Source organism: Pinus tabuliformis, chromosome 9 (genome assembly GCF_031772625.1).
Source record: "Pinus tabuliformis cultivar Carrire ecotype Pingquan chromosome 9, CPIR1, whole genome shotgun sequence".
Taxonomy (NCBI): domain Eukaryota; kingdom Viridiplantae; phylum Streptophyta; class Pinopsida; order Pinales; family Pinaceae; genus Pinus; species Pinus tabuliformis.
In genome coordinates this window covers 691032516-691053323 of record NC_142307.1, presented here as the reverse complement: position 1 = coordinate 691053323, position 20808 = coordinate 691032516, and positions in this window count along the sequence as shown.

Genomic DNA, 20808 nt, shown 5'->3' with positions numbered 1-20808 from the left:
TGGTCTAAAAATAAAATGGGAGCTTCATTCTTTCTGCAATTCCCTTGTGAATTCCAAACTTATAAAATTTATTTTCCCTAAATAATTAATCCAGTTTTTATTTGATTTCTACTTTTACTACCTTCACCTCACCCATTTAGTCAGGTAGCTAGTGCACACAATAATGTACTCCTTGTGTTCAGATGGAGGATCAATAGGGCTTATGAAACCAATGCCCCACTTCTCAAATGGCTCAAAAATCACTTACGTAGTAGAGACATATCATCCTTCTAGGTAGGTTTCCCCATCCTTTAGCATGCATCACATTGTGTTTTATATCTCCATGAATCTTTGTGAAAGGTCGACCAATAGTATCCTAGCAAAATATTAAATGTTTTCCTCTTAGGAGAAACATTTCCCCCAAATGGTTCATCATGACATGCTGAGAGAATTTCAAAAACCTCATCCCCCCCCTCACACATCTTCCAATGATTTGATTAGGCCACAAATTGAAGTGGTTATTCCTAATCTAAGTTTAAAAGGAACTTTTCCTTATGATTTTGATTTTCTCTTATGACGGTAAGTGAGGAGGAAACTGACCAACAACTAGGAAATTAGCTATATCAACAAACCATGGACATAAGAATGACATGGAAAACATATGATTTCCAAAGAGCCTATCATCCACCACTTCTTAATCCTCTATAGAAAAAATTATTATTCAAATAAAATATGCAACAACATTATGTTTTCTAGGTTTATCACAATAGTTAAACCACATTATTGTAGTAGAAGTTGTTAGCACTCAATAATTTTCTAAGGTTGCAGAAGAAAATCACCAAGCTAACCACAAACCAACTTTGGAAGCTGGCATCTAGCCCTCCCAGCTTCAGAGAGGAGACTCTCTATAAGATTTAACTTTGTTTGATAGAATATTATGCTAGTTATGAAGTCTGGGGTTTGATCTGTATTTGAGTGGTTGGTTGATAACTGAGATTTGCATTGGACTATGGAGTTTGATAAATAAAATACTGATTAACTCGAGTATCTATAGATATATCTCACAAGGCAAGGTAGCCAAACAAACTGGATTTTTTAAATTCCGTGAAATGGATAAGAAGTACAGAGAAAAGTTCATTTTACAATATAGAGCATTGTTATTTGAATTCTATATTCAAAGGTCAGAAGAAAACATAAAAATTATTCTTAGTCAAGTGCAAAGCGTAGACTTAAACAAATTCTTCCCTTTACATATCTATTGAATAATTCATATTTTTAGAAAACAATCATGTGTTATTAAAGAAAGAGAAAATAAACACATATAACATATAGATGTACTTCACCACCAATTTGACACATGAATCCTGTGAAAGAGCCTCTATATTACTTTGGAAAATCAGTCGATGCTTTAACAAAAGGTATAAAATAGTGTTTCTTCATACAAAAACCAACCTGTACTACTTTAACAATTGAAGTATTTATAACTAAATTACAAAAATATTATGTCAAGATGACAACGATGCATCTACAAAATGATAGGACTGAATTAACCTAACTTATTACAATGAAATGAGGAAAATTGAATTGTCTGAAGTTGTGGCACCGAAATGAAGGAACAACTAGCTGTCTGGTTTTGAAAAACTATATGCATTGTGATGTTGAGTTATGTTGCTAAATTTAATATTTACTCTATTAATTCACAGAGTTTATCCCAACATTTCTTGCTTAGGATATTCATCTTCATTAATTTTCTGTGCACTTCATCAATTTTGGTATACCTGGAAAATGTTGGCCAGGTGATGAACAAATTCGCAATTGCATACTGGTGTTAATGGTGCTGGACCCACAAACATGTCAAATGGGATCTCTCTGGTAAGAAGTCACAATTAGATTTTCAACCATTTGGTGTAGGAGTCACAGCAGTGGGTCATATGGTAATGCCTTGACTATGATTTTGCATAGAGGAAGGTAAGATAACTTTGACGGTAGAAAGGGTGTGACCATTGGAGTGAGTTAAGGAAGGTGCATGAGAGGTTCTAACATAGGTGGGTTGAGATGAGTGCACCCCTTGGCAACCTGTAATAGTACTCAGCTGAGAAGGGAACACACGAGCAAAGATACATCACAAGATGGAAAGCGAGTCAGCTGGCAATCCAAAGTGATGGTTAAAACAACAACACATCTGCAATAAGATCCATATAATTGCATACAAAACAATTCATACACAACTAGGTAATTTAAACAACATACATTGCTAAGGTAACTGGAACAGTTCAACTAGAATAACAACATATGCATGAAAATGTTTGGTTCTTATTATAGAAAGAAGTGTAAGCTCCAATCATACAATACATCAATGTAAACCTACTAGCCCCAACAGTGGAACGTTACAACCACATCCACCTGCTCCTCCAAAGAGATGTACTAGCTTCGTGCATTGGAGAGGACAAGGCACGTTACAATACTAACCAAGCTCCCTCCAAGATAGTCTTATCAGAAGCATGAATAACCAAAGGCCCATACAATGAATTATGAGTGCCTATTTATAGAAAAGGGTGGGGTGGACCTTAACATTCCTCTTTGTGACTGTTCAACAACCCACATGACTCTCCACCTACTCTATGACTATTACATCCACTATTAACACTTGACTTACACTTGACATGACTTAGCATCACAACGCACATGTACCCATGTGAACATAACTAGATTGCGCAAGCCAAAGTAGACATCACTTTGACTTAGAAAACAATGGAAGTCCAACTCCTCATCATCTTCATTATGATCGACAGTAACATACTGATGCCAAGATCTGTAGTCCTTGATGGTGTCCATGCGTTCTACGGTGACATCTATCTGTAACTTGACCCTTACCTCCATAGCATCCAGGTATACTGCTCGGGCTCCTCTATCCAACTCACTTGAAAGCATGCACATCATTGTCTTCAAGGAGTCCAGATTAGAACCATACTTGTGCATGATGTTTTCATTGATGGGAAAGTTGGGGCTAGTGGCAATGCACATCAACTCATCGAAGTACGAGTCAAGATCGATTCAAACCTATTTCTTTGTCTTCACCTAGGTGAGAGTCCCAAGTAATGGGATCGCATGTGTGTGCACCACAACATCCATACTTTTGAATACTCATGCATGGGAAGCATGTATTCTAGTGATGAACTGCGGGAGTTCTTCATAATTCTGGATCTAACTCCAGATACATGCTCTCAGCTCGACCTCATTGACCCTAATCATCTTAGGCAAGTGAAGTGGGGCTCCCTTATACTTCATCATCCATGTTTGCATGTCATCAACAACAACATGCAAGTTCATCAAAATACGTGCTCTTCTAGCACATCACTACTTCCATTCATTGAGATGGACAACTACCTTGTGCACAGTACATAACTTGGAGTACAATTCCTACATAACTATGTCAAAGGACAATACTTCATCTAGTATTGCCTTCTTCAGTTCAGCTCTGGTAGACATTGTCACCAAGTCTCCTCCTTGCTTGGTTGTTTGTAGTTCCTTTTCCATTCGCTCATTCTCAACTATTAGGAAGCAAACACTTGAGCTAGTGGATTCAACATAAATTCTGATTGCATCAACCAAGGCAGATGGATGTTTGCACGCATCATTCATTATCACTCATTCCTCAACTTGCGCAGGAGACGTATGATCCTTCGGAGTTGACACTCTACAAGACTGCACAACTCTATGTTGGGATTCATCAAACGAGATGTTGTGCATCTCTTCTTATAGATGATCACCAAGGATCTCAATGCCTTCTTGGTCATTCTAGACTTTCTCATCATCTGGATGCATTCAAGCGGGTGAGTCAACCTCCTTGTGGTGAGGCATGAGCTCAGTGTCCTATTCCAACTCCTGATGCTCCATGTTTTCATCCAGTTGTTGAATTGCTTGTTCTGTCTTGTGAACATAGTCTTTCCCCTGCGATGGCTCACCCTGTTCACCTGATATCATTTGTTTAGATGAATCAACTAATTTTACAGGAGGTGCTTCATCTGTTTGCACATGTTGCGGCCCCTGCTATATTTGTTGCTACTACGCCTCCCTCTCTTGTTTGTGCAGCTCTTGTTCCTTTTATAGTTTCTCCCTTAGTTCATGCAACTCCCTCTTTGTTTCTTCCATTCTCTTCCTGTCCTTCTACCATCGTGCAATTCACTTTCATGTTGTTGCCTCTTTTTCTCTATAGCCACAGCTACTTTCTCTACAAGTGGATATTCTTGAAAGTTGCAACTTTTCTCCTCCTCGATGCGATCGACAATCTTCCTCTTACCTTTGTTGTGCACTGGTATGATTGCCTCTTCTGTCACTGCTACTACTGCTAGTGCTCTTCATGATGCTGCTTCATGTTGCTTCACTAACCTCTCCATAGCGAAGCCGACCAGTTCATTGTGTTTGGAGAAACTATAGCAATATATCCATGGGTCCTCCTTAACCCAATGACATGACCCATGATCCAGTTGAACTGTACTCTCGTTCAGTGATCTTTCACAGTTCAATGTGGGTCATACAGATTATAGCTTCAGAGGTCGAATGGTTACTTCATCAGTTCTACCTCGACATCCGCTTTCTTGATACTCTAGATCTCATATAACGAAATCCAAAATGGAAGAGCAGGCCAAAATTCCTTCTTCTTCCAATGCAATATAGCTATCAATCCTACTGAGATGTGATATGCTGCTTCCTACATGGCAAGTACTATTATGAGGAAATTTTCATCCACAGATAAATACTAATTCCATAGGTAGGTAGATATACTTAGAACAACATATTTAAATCACTTATCCTTTTTCAATAAATGATAAATAAGACAAAGGGATCAAAGGACCTACTTGTTCTTTCACTTTCCTTTTTTCTCCTTTGTTTGACTCCTGTCACTCTTTCTCAAACTTAACTCGCTTAAAAAGTACCGGCAAGCATAAATAGAAGGCAGAGAACCAATCAAAGTAAAATATATATTGAATAAAAGTAAATGGAATCAGATACATTCACACAAATAAAAATCATATATCAAGATAAGCATATGGAAAAAGGTGTAAACAACTTTATTAGGTATAAGGAAGAATTACAACCATGAAGTCCAATCCATTGTCAATCTTCCAGCTTGGGTTCCAACTAACATCACATCAATAGCACAACACTCTGGCAGCATAACACTACTCACTTACAATCTCAATTTTCACTTCAACAATATCTGGTTACAAATTCTCAAAGTCTAGCCCCTAATCACTTAGATGAGTGCTCAATTTACAGGCAAATGGAGGAGGTTTTGTCATAAATGAGGGTATTGAATGGCCTTCCAAACTTAGAGTTAGTTTCCATGGAGGAAGGGATGAGAGGATAGGAGGTTACTGAACTCATTCCCTATCCAATTTTGACCTCATAGGAGATGATAAGTGTGGGAGTCCTCTAGATGGCTCCAGAAGATAAGAATATTCCTAGAACCCTATGTGAATTTCACTCAATCTCGCCCAGTGAAGGTCAAAGTGGGCCAAGGTATTCTATAGATCACCTTGACATGGGCTTACTCGCACTGAACCATGGTTACCCCTGTCCAAGGATGTGCTGGTCCCTCAAGGAGGCTATTCTGGAGGGTTTCATGCCAAAACGCTCTTAGGGAAGGAGGCATTCAAAATGATGACTTGTCTAGGGAATGTAGCAACTGAATTAGGTTTTGATGAGACCTAATGGTACTAATCTAAATGATGCGAGTGATGTGCCCAAATGGATCTGTAACAGCTGCCCCTTAAAGCATGAAATCAAAAACAATAATGTCGGGTGATATGCTTTATGATGTGATAAGGAGGTTCTAAAGTGGTTGGTGACTTCTATCGATTACAATACATAATATCATGATATTTTGATTTTTTCTCATGAATTGTTGAGGGAATGCATACCCATGCACATCATATAAACTTTCATTACAAGTACATAGAGATTCATCTACATATATATACCCATGATTGGAATGACCATCAATGTAAGGCCATTGTACGAATGATTTGATGCTTTCCTGAAATTGCAGCCCGGATGGATGAAACTAGATCTGCTGTCTTCTATCTTGTTCAATCGTTCACACAAGTATGAGTCTAACCATGCGAATATGTGATCTGAAGTCGAACATGGGAAGACACCATCTGATTACCAGCCAATGATGTAGGTTGTTAACAGATGTGAGACAAATCACCAATAATCATAATGATCGTCAAGGTACTACAATAAATTTTGCATGGTGTGAATGGATGTTTTGATGTCGAACACCATACAAGGTCTTTCAGTTGAAGGCCAGTGATGTCAACCTATCACTGGAAGCAAGAAACTTTCCATTGATGTATACAAGCCTCAAGGTACTAAAAGGGTGTTTCTAAGGCAACTTCTTGGATAATGTGCTGATGTCGAAAAGAAGAGACTCATCACAATAGGCTCTTGATGTATCCCACATCAACAAAATGAAACGAGTGTAACTATTTTGGAGATGGAATTTGACTGGTGACACAAGGTTCAAGAGTGGCGGTCATGACAATGAAGGTTTATGATTATTGCAAAGGATGAATTTTAAACTAAGTGACTTCTCTTGAACATGTCGGTCACACTGAAGTGAAAGTATCATGTTCAAGAGTGACCTGCTGCCATAAAGTGGTTTACCCCTTTTCTCATTTTCCTCAGTCACTGCTGAAGAGTACCTCTTTATATTTATCAAGATTGAGGAGGATAAAATATGATTGTTGCATAATCCCACCATTTGGGTGAATCCATCACTATGTGATTTTTTAACGAGCCTAGCGAAGGTGAAACTCGATCTTGTCATGATGGACAAGTTTGTTGCTATTTGATGTTTTAACAAGTGTAACAATAATGATAACTTGGTCCTTTTCATGTTTAGAGAGTTTGAAAAGGGACAAAAGGAAAGCTCCACAAGTTATTTTTGTAGATTTGTCTCTCAAGTACGAAAAAGAACAAAACAATACAAGAGAGAACCTATTGACCATGTTTGGTCAACATATTCCTTTTTCATAAATAATCTATCTCATCATGAAAAAGGGTTAAACTTATACTAAGTAGATGTCATTTCCAATCAATTAACAAGATGAAAATGGCAAGCGCTCAGAAACCTTTCCATATTTCAAGAGTCTGAAAAGAGCTTAAAGAGGACTCCAAGGGGGTTCCTTTTTCGATGTTTAACAGAGCTCGAAAAAGACATAAAATTATGCTCTGTGGTCAAAATACGATTCACAATCATGCACATCAAATTCTATAAGTCAGTTGTAAATCTGTTCAAAGAAACACCAAACAGATTAAACATACCTATTTCATTGGCAAAAATAGGTAAATACTATAGTTTACTATTTTAATGATCATGAAATAAAGATAAAAACAAGAATTTACCATGTTATTTTCACCAATTGATATTTACCATTCAGTTTGTGCTCTGACCATGTTTTTTACCTCGAACTTCATTAGTTTGTTGTGGGAGATTATGTAGGTCATTTCTCATGCCGTCTGGACCAAGTAGGAGATCTGCCCCTCCTCTTTCCTTTCATATCATTCTTTTACTGTTTCATGCAAGTTTTTAGAGTTTTTAGGGCCCTTAGGGTTTGAACTTTTCGTGTTGGGACCACTGCAGGCTTGTATGTTGAAAACTACATTGGGGAGCACCTAGATAGAAGGGATTCTGCACTGCAGTGTAGTGTCTCCTTGCTTGGGCTACACTGGGTGAGTTTCACAAACTTGTTTCACCAAATTGACCGACAATTTCTTCAGTTTTTTGCATGAAAAGGATCCTGCTTTGATTTTAGGCTTTCATCAGATCAGAATGTCTATTACTTGGCGAGAATGAGAGCATGAAGAACAAGACATGGTTGCACTAAATGATCAGGGTACAGTTGAGGCCCTCAAAAACCGTGGGTTGCTCAAATAATTCAAGCTGTCCGGAATGAGGCAACAATCTAAACTATTGCATTTCCTAGTTGATGCATGGGACCTGATAGATGAGGATTTCCACATAAGAGACAAAGTTGCCCCTATTTTGATCGATGATGTTTAATTCCTTACAAGGTTGTCGAGACGTGGTGCCCCATATCTCTTTTAGGTGCTTCCCGTGGAGGGGAGTGAGTGAGGGACTATGTTCGACAATTCTATTGGCCAAGTACACAACCTAGCAAGGATGAAAAGATAATCATCAAGGAAATCTATGATTTTCCTTTGACAACAATCCTTTTCACCATCACAAAGTTGGCAGGTGGTGTGACACTTCATCCGGTGAATAGATCATATGTTCAATGTGCACTTGAGTGTCTTGAGCGAACATTATTCAACTGGTGTGAGGCAGTACTTTCTTCATTGAAAGAGAAGCTAACAAAGGTAAAGAGTAGTAAGACCAATAACTTTAGCTATGGATCTCTCTTAATTGCTTTTACCTTAGAAAGAATTCCATTGATGCAACCCCAACATGTAACACTAGGTGTAGTTGGTCCTAGAGATCCACAGATGCAATGGTGGGTCGAATTGATGTCTAGACATTCTAGTCAGTCATCGATTACATTTACCATTACATTATTCAGTTGACTTGATTGACAATAGATTTTCATCAAGGAGCATGCATGCTCAAGGATGGATTTTCGTGGAGATCCAGAGTTGAGTCTACCAGTGGGCGCCCAATGGGGTGCTATAGGTAAATTATTTTTGACCAAAATGTTTTTTGATTTTTAAGTTTCTACATGTTTCTGTGTTTCGGTGTTCCAAGACTAAACTAAAATTGTCCTCATGCATGCAGATGTGGGTATTGTTCAACCTATGAGGCACCAACAGGAGGCAGGTGGGCCAACATGGAGAAACATTGGGAGAGGAGTTCTCCAGGATTTGGATTTGGTCGAGACACTGGCAGAGTTACAGGATCATGTGGAGGGATTAGCCCTTGGTATTTTGGATGTCTGGATCAAGGAGTTACCTATGAGGCTGCAGTGCCATACTATTGGTGTTCCAGGCCATTGGATGCAGCTCTTGCGCATGATAGCTCGGGCTGTGACCTGTTATCATAAACATCACTTGGTCTACTTAGGATGTTTTTTGCATGCATTTTGAGTTTTTAGGTCAGATGACCAAACATGTATTGGACACAAATTTTGTAAAAACTTTTAAAACATCTATCTACTTTTACTTTCACAGTTTTATATATTTGGTTATGTGCAATCCTATTCAAATAATGATGTGAATTGAAAATTTACTTTTACATATGTCACAAATGTCTATTTAACACATAGTTTGCTAATGAGTCGGTTAATGTGTTAAATTTTCTGGAAATATGTTGATATTGAATTTACTCAAAATTTCTTTCCAAAAGATGAACTCTAAGGAACATATCAAGAATCATGGGTTTCAGACAGTATAAATGTTTGTTAGTTGTAGTACAATGAGTTGTGAGTCCAACCTAATGATGATTCGGCGGATGCCAAGTAAAATGGCATCAGAGAAGTTTGATAAACGCACTATACTCAGGGATATTTTTCATCGATTGACCAATACAAATCCCTTGAAAACTCACTAACTTGCCACTTGGAGTGAAAATGGCCCATGCTGTAGAAGATAACTTCTATGTACTATGAATAGCACCATCGGCATAACCAAAAAATGGTTCCAAAGGTTCTGACATATGCAGCAAATGCAAAGAAGATTACTTAACAACATACAAAACTCTAAAAGACACACTGACACACACACATGCAATTAAAGCGTATATACAATTATTTTTACTACACTCAATTAAGCATAGTAACATTTAAGATACAACCCATTTCAGGGTTGTGACAATGGAATTCCATCATAATCCACCAACTCATAGGCACCTTTTTGTTGTGGGGAAAAATGCCTATTTAGGACGATCCTATCCACCTAAGGTGTGACAGCGCCTTAGCAACAAACGAATACAGCTATCATGATTTCTTCCTTTATGAAATATGAAAGAGAGGAGATCGACAGACTTACCGTTATCTTCCAGTTGTCCCTCGAACTAGATCCTCTTCTCTTTGTGTGTCCACAGCTACTTGCCTCCTCGCTTGATCAAGAGAACAACTACTTGAATCCCACGAGATCACAAGAGAACAACTACCTGTGACAAGAGAACATCTACTTGCAACAAGAGAAGGACACAATACAAAGGCAAATATACATATTCATAAATGATTCAGGATTAGAAGTAAATCAAATATACTAATGCAATTACACAAAATACACCAGCATATAGGAAAGAATCAAGATAGCTTTATTGAAAGTAACAGGGTTCAGGAAGACATACAACCCATAGGGCTCCAACCCAGCATCTCCTTCCCAGCAGAATGGAATTCCTTCTTCAGCTCCCTTCAAAGCATAACACACCCAACAGTTCTAGCCACAAACCAACAACAATTCTTTGCAAATACTAAATTCTAGCCTCCTTAGACCTCATGAGAGAGATCTATATATAGGAGTTTTGGAGAAAGGATGAGTCAGCTTGAGGCTGGCATGAAGCTGACTAGTGTCCTCTCCAACTTCAGTTCTTGAGTCCACTTGGAGGTTCTTGCTTCCACTTGGAGATTTGGAACCTCTTACTCATCACCAGTCGAATTCCCTGATCCAAGTGTCATTTTGGAAGCTTCCTGGGCATTGACACCTTGAGGAATGACTGTGCCACATGTCCAAACTCGCCCAGTGCAGGTAGCCTTCTTTGCAGTTGACATTCAACGCAGGTAGACAGTGGAGCAGTTGACATTCAGCGTAGATGCTCAGTGGAGCAGTTGACATGATCCAGAATTGCCTTGTTTTGAGTGTTTTCAGGTGGAGAACTTTTGTGAATTGTTGTGGTTACTTGGCCGTGTTCCTCTAGGGGTAGGAACAACATGTTTAGGGACTTTGGATCCCTTGATTATTGACATTTCATGCTAAGTGATGCAAGGCACAAAAATGTCTATAACAGTTGCCCCCTAAAGTATGAGGCCGTTTATCGGGTGAAATGCTTTATCCAGGAGGGTCCGAAGTTCATCCATCTGCTGGGAGGAGACCTGTAATAAAATACAATACAATACATTATGATTCATAGTGCTTTCATGATCTAGCTGAGGCGGGCATTCCCATGCTCAGCTTTATAAATTCATTTTTGTACATAGAACAGGCGATCGTCTGACGGTAGACTGATAATTTTGGTGAAAATTATCATCCTTTGAGTAGGATGATCATCTGCTGCAATAATGTACATGTCAAATGTCTTTATTTTTCCTGAATATATATCGAAGCCCAGATGGATGAAACTAGATCCGGGATCTTCAAACTCGTTCGATCTTCACTCTAAGTACAAGTCGATCCATGTGAGAATTGCATTGAAGTCGAACATGGAAAGACATCGCTTGATTACCGGTCAATGATGTAAACCGTTAACAAGCGCGAGAGGAATCACCGATAATGAAAATGACCCTCAAGGTAATGCAGTACAATTCACGTGGTGTGAATAAAGGACTTGGCGTCGAACACCACGCAAAATCTTCTGGTCGAAGGTCATTGATGTATACCTGTCGCCAAAAGTGAGAAACTTGCCATTGAGGCATGAAAGCTTCAAAGTACTGAAGGGGTTGTTCCTAGATCAACTCCTTGGATAATGAGCTGATGTCGACAAGGAGCGATCCGTCAAAGAAGGGCCTTAATGAATCCCACATCAGTGACACGGAACGAAGATAATGATTTTAATGGAGGTGAAAACAATCTGTGACATATGATTCAGGGTGGCGGTCATGAATGGATGAAGGATAATGTATGGCAGTGGATGGGAGCCGGTTGACTCTTTCTGAACAACTTCTCTTGAACATATGGCGACACTGATGCGATGGATCGGTAGCATTACCCCAAATATGGATGGTATGGCAAGACCATGGTGATGTGACCGATGAATGAAACAACCCAACCCGAATGTGATACGGAGGAAAAGTGTCATGTTCAAGAGCGACCTGCTACCATCAAAGTTTTCTTGATCTTTCCCAATTTTTCCCCAGTCATTGCTGACCAGTACCTCTTTATTTTTGTCAAGCTTGAGGAGGATAACATATGCTTGTTCTATAACCTGCTCTTCGGGCAAGCCCATCGCTATGTTTTAACGAGCTTAGCGATAGGGAAACTCGTCATCGTCTAAAGACAAGTTTGTCGCTATTTAATCATTTTAACGAGTCTAACGACAAGGAAAACTCGGTCCTTTTCATTTTTAGAGAGTCTGAAAAGGTACATAAAGTTAACTCCAAAATTCCTTTTTCGTCATCTAATCCCTTGAGTCCGAAAAAGTATAAAACAATACAAAAGGGATGAGTTTTCGATAACTTTAACGAGCCGAACAAAACAAGCACTCGATCTTTTTGTGCAATAATCCCTCAGGTCCAAAAAGATTAAAATCTAGAGGAGGGATAGCTCTTCCGGTCCTTTAACGAGATGGAAGGCCAAAACTCGGCAATCTTTTCATATTTTACGAGTCAGATGAAAAGAGCTTAAAGAAGACTCGTCTTTTGAGGAACGAGTCATAAACAAGGATAGCAACTGATTCTAGGTACAGGTTGGAATTTTCCAATCACGGCAGTGTCACAAGGATGGCTAGGTGAAATCACTCTTCGCAGCTGTTCCTCAAAATGGGTAAACAATCATATGGAGGTGAACGATCAGCCAAATGAAAGTGGAGGTGGCAGGTGCAAACACGACCAAGGCTTTTATGGCTGATAAATTTACGATCACAATGGTTATTTACCGGGAAAGGTTCATTTTTTAGATAAAAATGAGCTTAAACACTGGAGGAAACTCTGCTCACTGCTTTTATTTATTTTTTAACGAGCATGAAGACCGCGTTAAAACTGCTCGAATCTTGCGTTTATTTTTTAACGAGCATGAACTTTATGCTAAAACTACTCGATTACCCAGTCATAAGATAAGAGTGTCTCATGAAAGATCCCATTTTTTATCGAGCTTGCGCCTTACCAAAGCTATGCTCACTCTCCTTTCTTTATGCAAGTTAGGAAATGACTAACCCAAAAAACAGATAAATAACCGCTCTTTGCTTGCACTCCAAAAGGTTTGCATGCCCATAGGTATAAGGTATGATTTCAAGGTTACCCCTCAATTTGTAGATAAAACATTTGTTTTACAGGGAGAGGCCTACCTATTTCAGGCTACCCAAAGATTGTTCTGTTATTCTTTCAACAAAACACTTCCTTGGCAATGTCTACCGAAATAGACAAGGGTGAATGACCTTTGTCAAACACGTAACTTTGACAAAAGAATATTATTCTAGAACAATGCCTCTTCCATCCACGGACGGGGTACGGACTAGTCATATTCTCCCGCGGAAACCTACCCTATACCCAAAGTTTCCCTGCCGAAGCAGGCCAGGATGCATGCCCCCTGGGTTCCAGTCATATCCTCCCGGATTACTCGCGCTCATCAGGAGGATGGACTGTGGGTTGAGACACTTCTTGCATGAATAGACCATTTAGGGATGGCACATGACTATTTGCAATGTGCGATCTAGGAAACGAAAGTTGGTCTACGAGCTTGACCATTCTTCCTTCATGTGGAAAACACATTACTCTAAAGAGTGAGGAGACTACAGCTCCCATGCAATATATATAGTCTCGTCCAAGGAGTAGGTTATAATCCAAGGGTCCTTGAACGACCATCACATTCATTTGAACGGTCTTCCCTTTCAATGTTATAGGCACATTGGGGAGGATCCCTAAAGGTCGACTGGTTCCTTTATCAAAACCTGATAGATTTCTCATCTCCGGTAAAAGCGTCGGCGAACCAAGCGCTTTCCAAGCAATAGAGGAAAGGATACTCACAGATGCCCCCTCATCAATGATAGTGCCAGCCATTACCATTCTTTATATTTGACAAATAATTCTGAATGGCACACTGGCTGGCAACTGGGATCTGCCTAGTTGGTTCCAATCAAAGGACACAACCAGGTTGCTTGGTGGTGGGACCGAATATACGGCCGGATAGCACCCTGATGAACTTCCTTCCTGCGACAAAGGAATGGTGGCATTGCCCCCTTGATCATCACATTTAGTGCTAATGAAGAGAACCTGGACGGTGTCGTCTGTATTCTCCTCTGTGATGGTGTCATTTGAAGGTGGAGCCTCTGAAGGCAAAACCGGGTCAACTGCCATATCAATCTTTTGACTTTCGTCAGGCATGGATCCAGACGATTCTTCTTCAATGACAGGTGCTTCGGCTAACCATCTAAGTGGCTCAGCCGGATTCTCAACTAGTGAGGGACTTGGCAGGAGTTTTTGTTATCCAAGAGGAAGATTCGCTCGTAAAATCAGACGATCTTCCAGAACTCTTTTTGCCTCGTCTAAGAAGGGACAACGGTGGATGGCGTGATCGCCTTCACACAGTCTGCAGGGAAATTTAACTTTCCCATTCTGTCCTGGAGCTTCACTCCCACTAGTTGACGGTGAGCAGTCGACATGGCTAGTAGAGGTCGATGCTCCCGAATTGTGCAAACGGGGGGACCAGTCTCTTAGTATCCGTGGGATACAGGGACAATCTCTATGGAAGTGGTCTCCCCTGCATATGATGCATGGCGATTTAGGCCTTACAAGTGCGGTGTGTGGATTTTTGTTAGATGACATTTGCTTGCCCCCAGTCGCCTTAGGCTCCTTCTTCTTCTTTTCTTTCTTCTTCTTCTCCTTCTTCTCCTTAGGAACCCGATTTTTTGATCGACCAGTTCCGTTAAGCGAAGAGGAAGGAGGGGAGGAAGATGAAGTGGAAGGCTAGGAGGCAACTCTTGTCTGATCTAACTGTTGACTCGACTGTTCAGGAGTGGTGGTATTCTGAACGACATTGGTCGAAAAGAGCCAAACTGGTAGGCCAATTGTAAATCCTAGAAGAGAAAATGTGGCCATGTGGGGCGCACCAACATCTCCCCAAGAGGATAAGGGACTAGGATTTCCACCCAAGGGAACTCCTTGGTTGGTGTGCTCCATCTTTTCAACCTAAAGATCAACGCAGGATTAAAGGGTGATTGTTCCATTTAAAATAAATTGTTAACGACACTTTTAGACACAACTTGCTTTTTCAGTTTTAAAGAGTCGAGAAAAAGCTAAAGATGACTTCAACTCCTTCGATGTTTTAACGAGCCCGAAGTGACGAATGCTCGGATGGACTTTTTCTGTTATAGAGTCTGAAAAAGGCCAAAAGAAACTGCTCTGGAGATCTAGGCAGAGGGTGTGCCAAACCTTTCGCAAAACCACAGAATACCTTTTACGGTACGGGTGGTCGATCTTCGTGAATACTGTGTTCAATGCATTGCGATCAGTAGAGCGTCCGACACGGCTTCCTAAGGATAAAAGATATATGCCTATAGGGGTCTCCCAATATATACGCGACGGTACGTGGGAGCACAATCCGTATTAGCGCCACCGACTCTCAGGAGGAATCACCCACCTTCTTCGAGATCGACAGTCACTATGTTTAACGACGCCGGAACACGTCTCTAGCCTAGACCTCTTTGTTGTGCCTTATGTTACAAAGCGTTGTTAGGTTCCTTCAGTTTATTTTAGGTTGATATTTTTAAAGTTTGCCTTTCAAGGTTCACCACGAGATGTATGATACAACTTCCTAAATGCAGTCTAAGATGATAAGCAAGCTTTACAATCTTTCAACTTTGAAAATCCTAGCTACTAAGGGAAAAGAGAGCGACTATCTTTTCTCAAAGAGCAATCAGCGCACTCTAATGCACTTTCCTTAAATCCAACATGCAAACTTATCAAATGAAAAATGCACAATGCAGGTGTTTGTTTTCACTTTCTTAGTATAAATGCCTACAAAGAAAGCTTTTTGCACAAATTTGAATTCTCTTTTACAATGATCAAAATAAACAAGTTCACTTTCTTCGAAATCAACAAGGGTAGAAGAGATTACAATCACTTTGCGATTTTCGAAACAAAGACTCGTTTTTGATATTTTAAAAAGAACAAATTCAAACCAACAAGCAAAAGTAAAACTATAATCAATCTGAACAAACAGCCAATGAACTCTCTTCTAAGATCACTCTCAATCAGATCTGAATCAAAGGCTACAGAAAGACTACTTTACTCATGCAAAGGAAGACTGTAAATGACGCCACAAACACATAAAAACGTTCACAATCTTTTTGTACAAATATTGAGGCGGAATTCAGGCAAAGAAAAGGGTTATCAGACCAGCACCTATACTTGGTTAAAGGCTGCAAAAACAAAGATCAAAACAGGGCCAAAAAGGACAAAGAACCTCAGCTGCACAAGGCCACACTGGTTCAGCGCAGGTAGAACACTGTCAGTTTGACATTCAGCACAGGTAGCCCCTTCGGGACCTGCGTTGAAATGCAGACTGCCTTCACAGTGCCTGCCCTGGAGAGAGAAACTCTCGTTTCTCTTGGTTTCTGGGTCACAAAATGCTCAAAAATCAACTCTTTCAGGCCAAATTAGAAACACAAGCAAGGTATAAACAGAGGGATGCTTTGATAGGGTACTAAAGACTATCACAAGGATCAATCAAATCGTTTGTGGATCTAGTTTAAATCATAGACAAGTCCAACATACTGGATCAAAGCAGCAACTTTTACTTTGCATCCGGGAAAGATGCAGTTCAAGAGTTGTTGTCAAGTCTATGAAGTAAACAAACGACGGAAACACAAATGAAATGAATAAACAAGTTCTTCCCCAGTGGAGTCGCCAATTTGTTGTGGGGAAAAATGACTATTTAGGACGATCCTATCCACCTAAGGTGTAACAGCGCCTTAGCAACAAACGAATACAGCTATCATGATTTCTTCCTTTATGAAATATGAAAGAGAGGAGATCGGAAGACTTACCGTTATCTTCCGGTTGTCCCTCGAACTAGATCCTCTTCTCTTTGTGTGTCCACAGCTACTTGCCTCCTCGCTTGATCAAGAGAATAGCTACTTGAATCCCACGAGATCACAAGAGAACAGCTACCTGTGACAATAGAACAACTACCTGCAACAAGAGAAGGACACAATACAAAGGAAAATATACATATTCATAAATGATTCAGGATTAGAAGTAAATCAAATATACTAATGCAATTACACAAAATACACCAGCATATAGGAAAGAATCAAGATAGCTTTATTGAAAGTAATAGGGTTCAGGAAGAGATACAACCCACAGGGCTCCAACCCAACATCTCCTTCCCAGCAGAATGGAATTCCTTCTTCAGCTCCCTTCAAAGCATAACACACCCAATAGTTCTAGCCACAAACCAACAGCAATTCTTTGCAAATACTAAATTCCAGCCTCCTTAGACCTCATGAGAGAGATCTATATATAGGAGTTTTGGAGAAAGGATGAGTCAGCTTGAGGCTGGCATGAAGCTGACTAGTGTCCTCTCCCACTTCAGTTCTTGAGTCCACTTGGAGGTTCTTGCTTCCACTTGGAGATTTGGAACCTCTTACTCATCACCAGTCGAATTCCCTGATCCAAGTGTCATTTTGGAAGCTTCCTGGGCATTGACACCTTGAGGAATGACTGTGCCACATGTCCAAACTCGCCCAACACAGGTAGCCTTCTTTGCAGTTGACATTCAACGTAGGTAGACAGTGGAGCAGTTGACATTCAGCGCAGATGCTCAGTGGAGCAGTTGACATGATCCAGAATTGCCTTGTTTTGAGTGTTTTCAGGTGGAGAACTTTTGTGAATTGCTATGGTTACTTGGCCTTGTTCCTCTAGGGGTAGGGACAACATGTTTAGGGACTTTGGATCCCTTGATTATTGACATTTCATGCTCAGTGATGCAAGGCACAAAAATGTCTATAACACTTTTTCCAAAACATGCTTGACAATATAAGGAACCATCCAAAGTGGTTCAAATTTTCCTACTCCTATTTTATCAACTTCCTCATTGTAAAGCAAGACTAGTTCTCCTTCTGAGAAAATGAGAGGCTTGAAATTTCTGTCATATTGTGCCTTGATTCGTTTCTTATGTGTTTCCTTAGCCAATGCGGCTTCATGATGGGTTTCATCTAGATGGATAAGTTCCAAGAAACATGCTTCTTCTTCATAAGTGTCAAGTGACAGGTCAATCACGAGTTTGAGAGTTAAAATTTCACATTGTATCGGTAAGGTTTCCTCTGGACTATACACCAATTGAAAGTTTGTGAATCCAGTTGCATTTTTCATCGAGGTTCGATATGCCCACAAGGAAGAGTACAGGATTAAATGCCAATTTTGTTTATGAACCCCTATCATTCTTTGAAAATTCGCTTTAGGACTTTGTTGATGGCCTCAATTTGTCCATTCACTTGTGGATAATAAGGGGTAGAACTATCATGTGAAAGTCCTAACTTGGCAGTCAGCTCAGGCATTATGTGATTGCGAAAATGCAACCCATGATATGTACCTATAGCCTGTGGTACACCAAGCCTGGTGTTATGTCCCTATACCAATAGGTGTCATACATCATGATTGACTTGGTTTAGCTTTGAAATATGTTCATACCTTTACTTGTTGCAAAGGTTTTCCACATTTGTAAAAAAATCAAAAAATTAAAAAATGTAAAGAGGGTATACCCTAGAAAAAGAATAAAAGGGTGAAAAGAATAAAAAAGAGGTCAAAAGATAAAATAAAATGTACCTTTATCCAAATTGGATCCATGAAGAACTGTCAAAATAACCATGACTTTATTGGGTCAGGACAAACATCAACGAATTAAGAAAACAACAGTCAAAAACACCTCTAAGCAAGGTAGTTAGTAGTCAGCGTGGAGGGACGAGGACCTCAGTCAAAGTCCAGTGACCGAGGCCCATAAAGACTACGAACGAGGCAAAACTAGCCCTTGGGAAGATCGAATCGATAAACAGAGGTATTTTTTGATGTCGGGAAAAAATCCTCGAAATGCGAAGGCCTCGAGCGCTCGGTCACATGGAGAGCCAGGAAAACCGTGGGGAAAATACCAAAGAACAAAGCGAGACCTGCGCTCTTAAAACTAGTGGTATTGATCAGGGGCACCCTCAAGCGGTAATGGGACTTGGCAAAAATGAAGCAATTCCACTCAACGCCCGATGCATGGAAAGCGGAGGAGAAAGAAAACTACCGCTGATCATGCACTAATGGTCGAGGAAGTCAGCTGCACGAAATGTGTGAATGGCGTCGGATTTGGAGGCCCCAGATCTAACGGCTGAGATCTTGCCTGATGGGAAAGCGGAATTGATGAGGGATTAAGCCATCATTCATAGGAATTTGATGTCTGATTTGATTGCCAAGGTGGCATAAGAATCATTCCAGGATGTAATGGACGAACTGAAATGATGAAGCGAGTTGGCGCAGCTACAAGAGGACAAGTGGCCACTCCCTGTGAGACTGATGATGACGCCCGAACATGGAACTCCAAGTGAAGCTATAACAGGTGATCCGACGGGAAGCAGAAGTGAAATCGAACAACCATGAGCTCGAATGGTTTTAAAACCATGCAAAGAAAAAGCAGAAGACACTAAACACTAGACCCCGAGAGGAAGACGGGAAGGAAAAGGACCAAGACAGAGAAAACAGAGGAAAGCCAGTGAACCAAAGCAAAATGGAAGACAAAGGGTTGAGCTGATGAAAGGCCGCATAGAGCACTAGAGAGCTTGAAGGATTCAAGCCATCCGAGTGGGGATTTGTCTGGACTGAGCACCACTTTGGGCTCTCTCCATTAAAGACCAAAAGTTCAGAGAGCTAGTAAGGAAAAGATTCTGTGTACTCTAGTGGCTTGGGGTATCCAAGAACCACCCTGCCGAGAAAATTATGTTCAGGAGACTTGCATTGAGCTCCTTCATTGTAATTCTCTGCTTTAAGGCACAATAAAAGAAGGCCACCACTGAGAGCTAGACCGGAGACGTAGCCCTAGAGGATAGGGTGAACTCCTTATTAAATTCTTGTGTTCTTATATTGCTTATTGTATTTCTTTACTGTTTTCCATTTCAAGTGTTTGTGTATTTGCAATTTGATCAACCCGTTGCCTAAATAACATAGACACACACTAGCACATGAGTCTGTAATACATTCATGTAATAAATCTTTAACTGAGGTCACTCATACGGTGATTATTAGATCAAGTGGTATCAGAGCTTTAGGCTGTAAAGGTCAGACAAGCTTGTGTTGGTTTAGCTATTGAATGCTCACTAGATCAAAGCTTAAATTGGGAGAAGGAGAGTTGGTGGAAACTAATACTGAAATTGAGAGAGCCTATCCTCGGAAGACAAAGTCAGAAGAAGGTTCTATAGGACCAGACCCTCAATTCATAGAAAGCTTCCTAGCTATAAAGTCTATGGTAGAATAAATGTATAGGGACTTTAGGAAACATAAGACTAAAGATTCATCAAGTTCTAAACAAGAAAAAGAAGAAGATGAGTCTCACTTCCATGACCGCTCCAAAGGAAAAGGGAAAGAGGAAAGCTTTCTCACACCTTCTAATAGCCCTATGCATAACAAGAAAGAATCATTGATCAAGATAGATGTTAAATTTGATTTCCCTATATATGATGGATATGTAAATGTAGAAAATTTGGACAATTGGATTAGACAATTTGATGTCTATTGCAGAGTACAGAACATCGACTTAGACAAGAGCAAGATTTAGCTAGCAAGCCTATGCCTAGGAGGCACTGCCTTGGTTTGGTGAGAAGGTAGAGTTGAAGCTGACATGAAAAGACATGGTAAGACCATATCTTTCTAGAGTGAATTTGTTTCTACAATCAAAAAGTAGTTCTATGCATTGGCCTACATGCAACAAGCCATGAAGAGTTGGCAAACTCTTCGA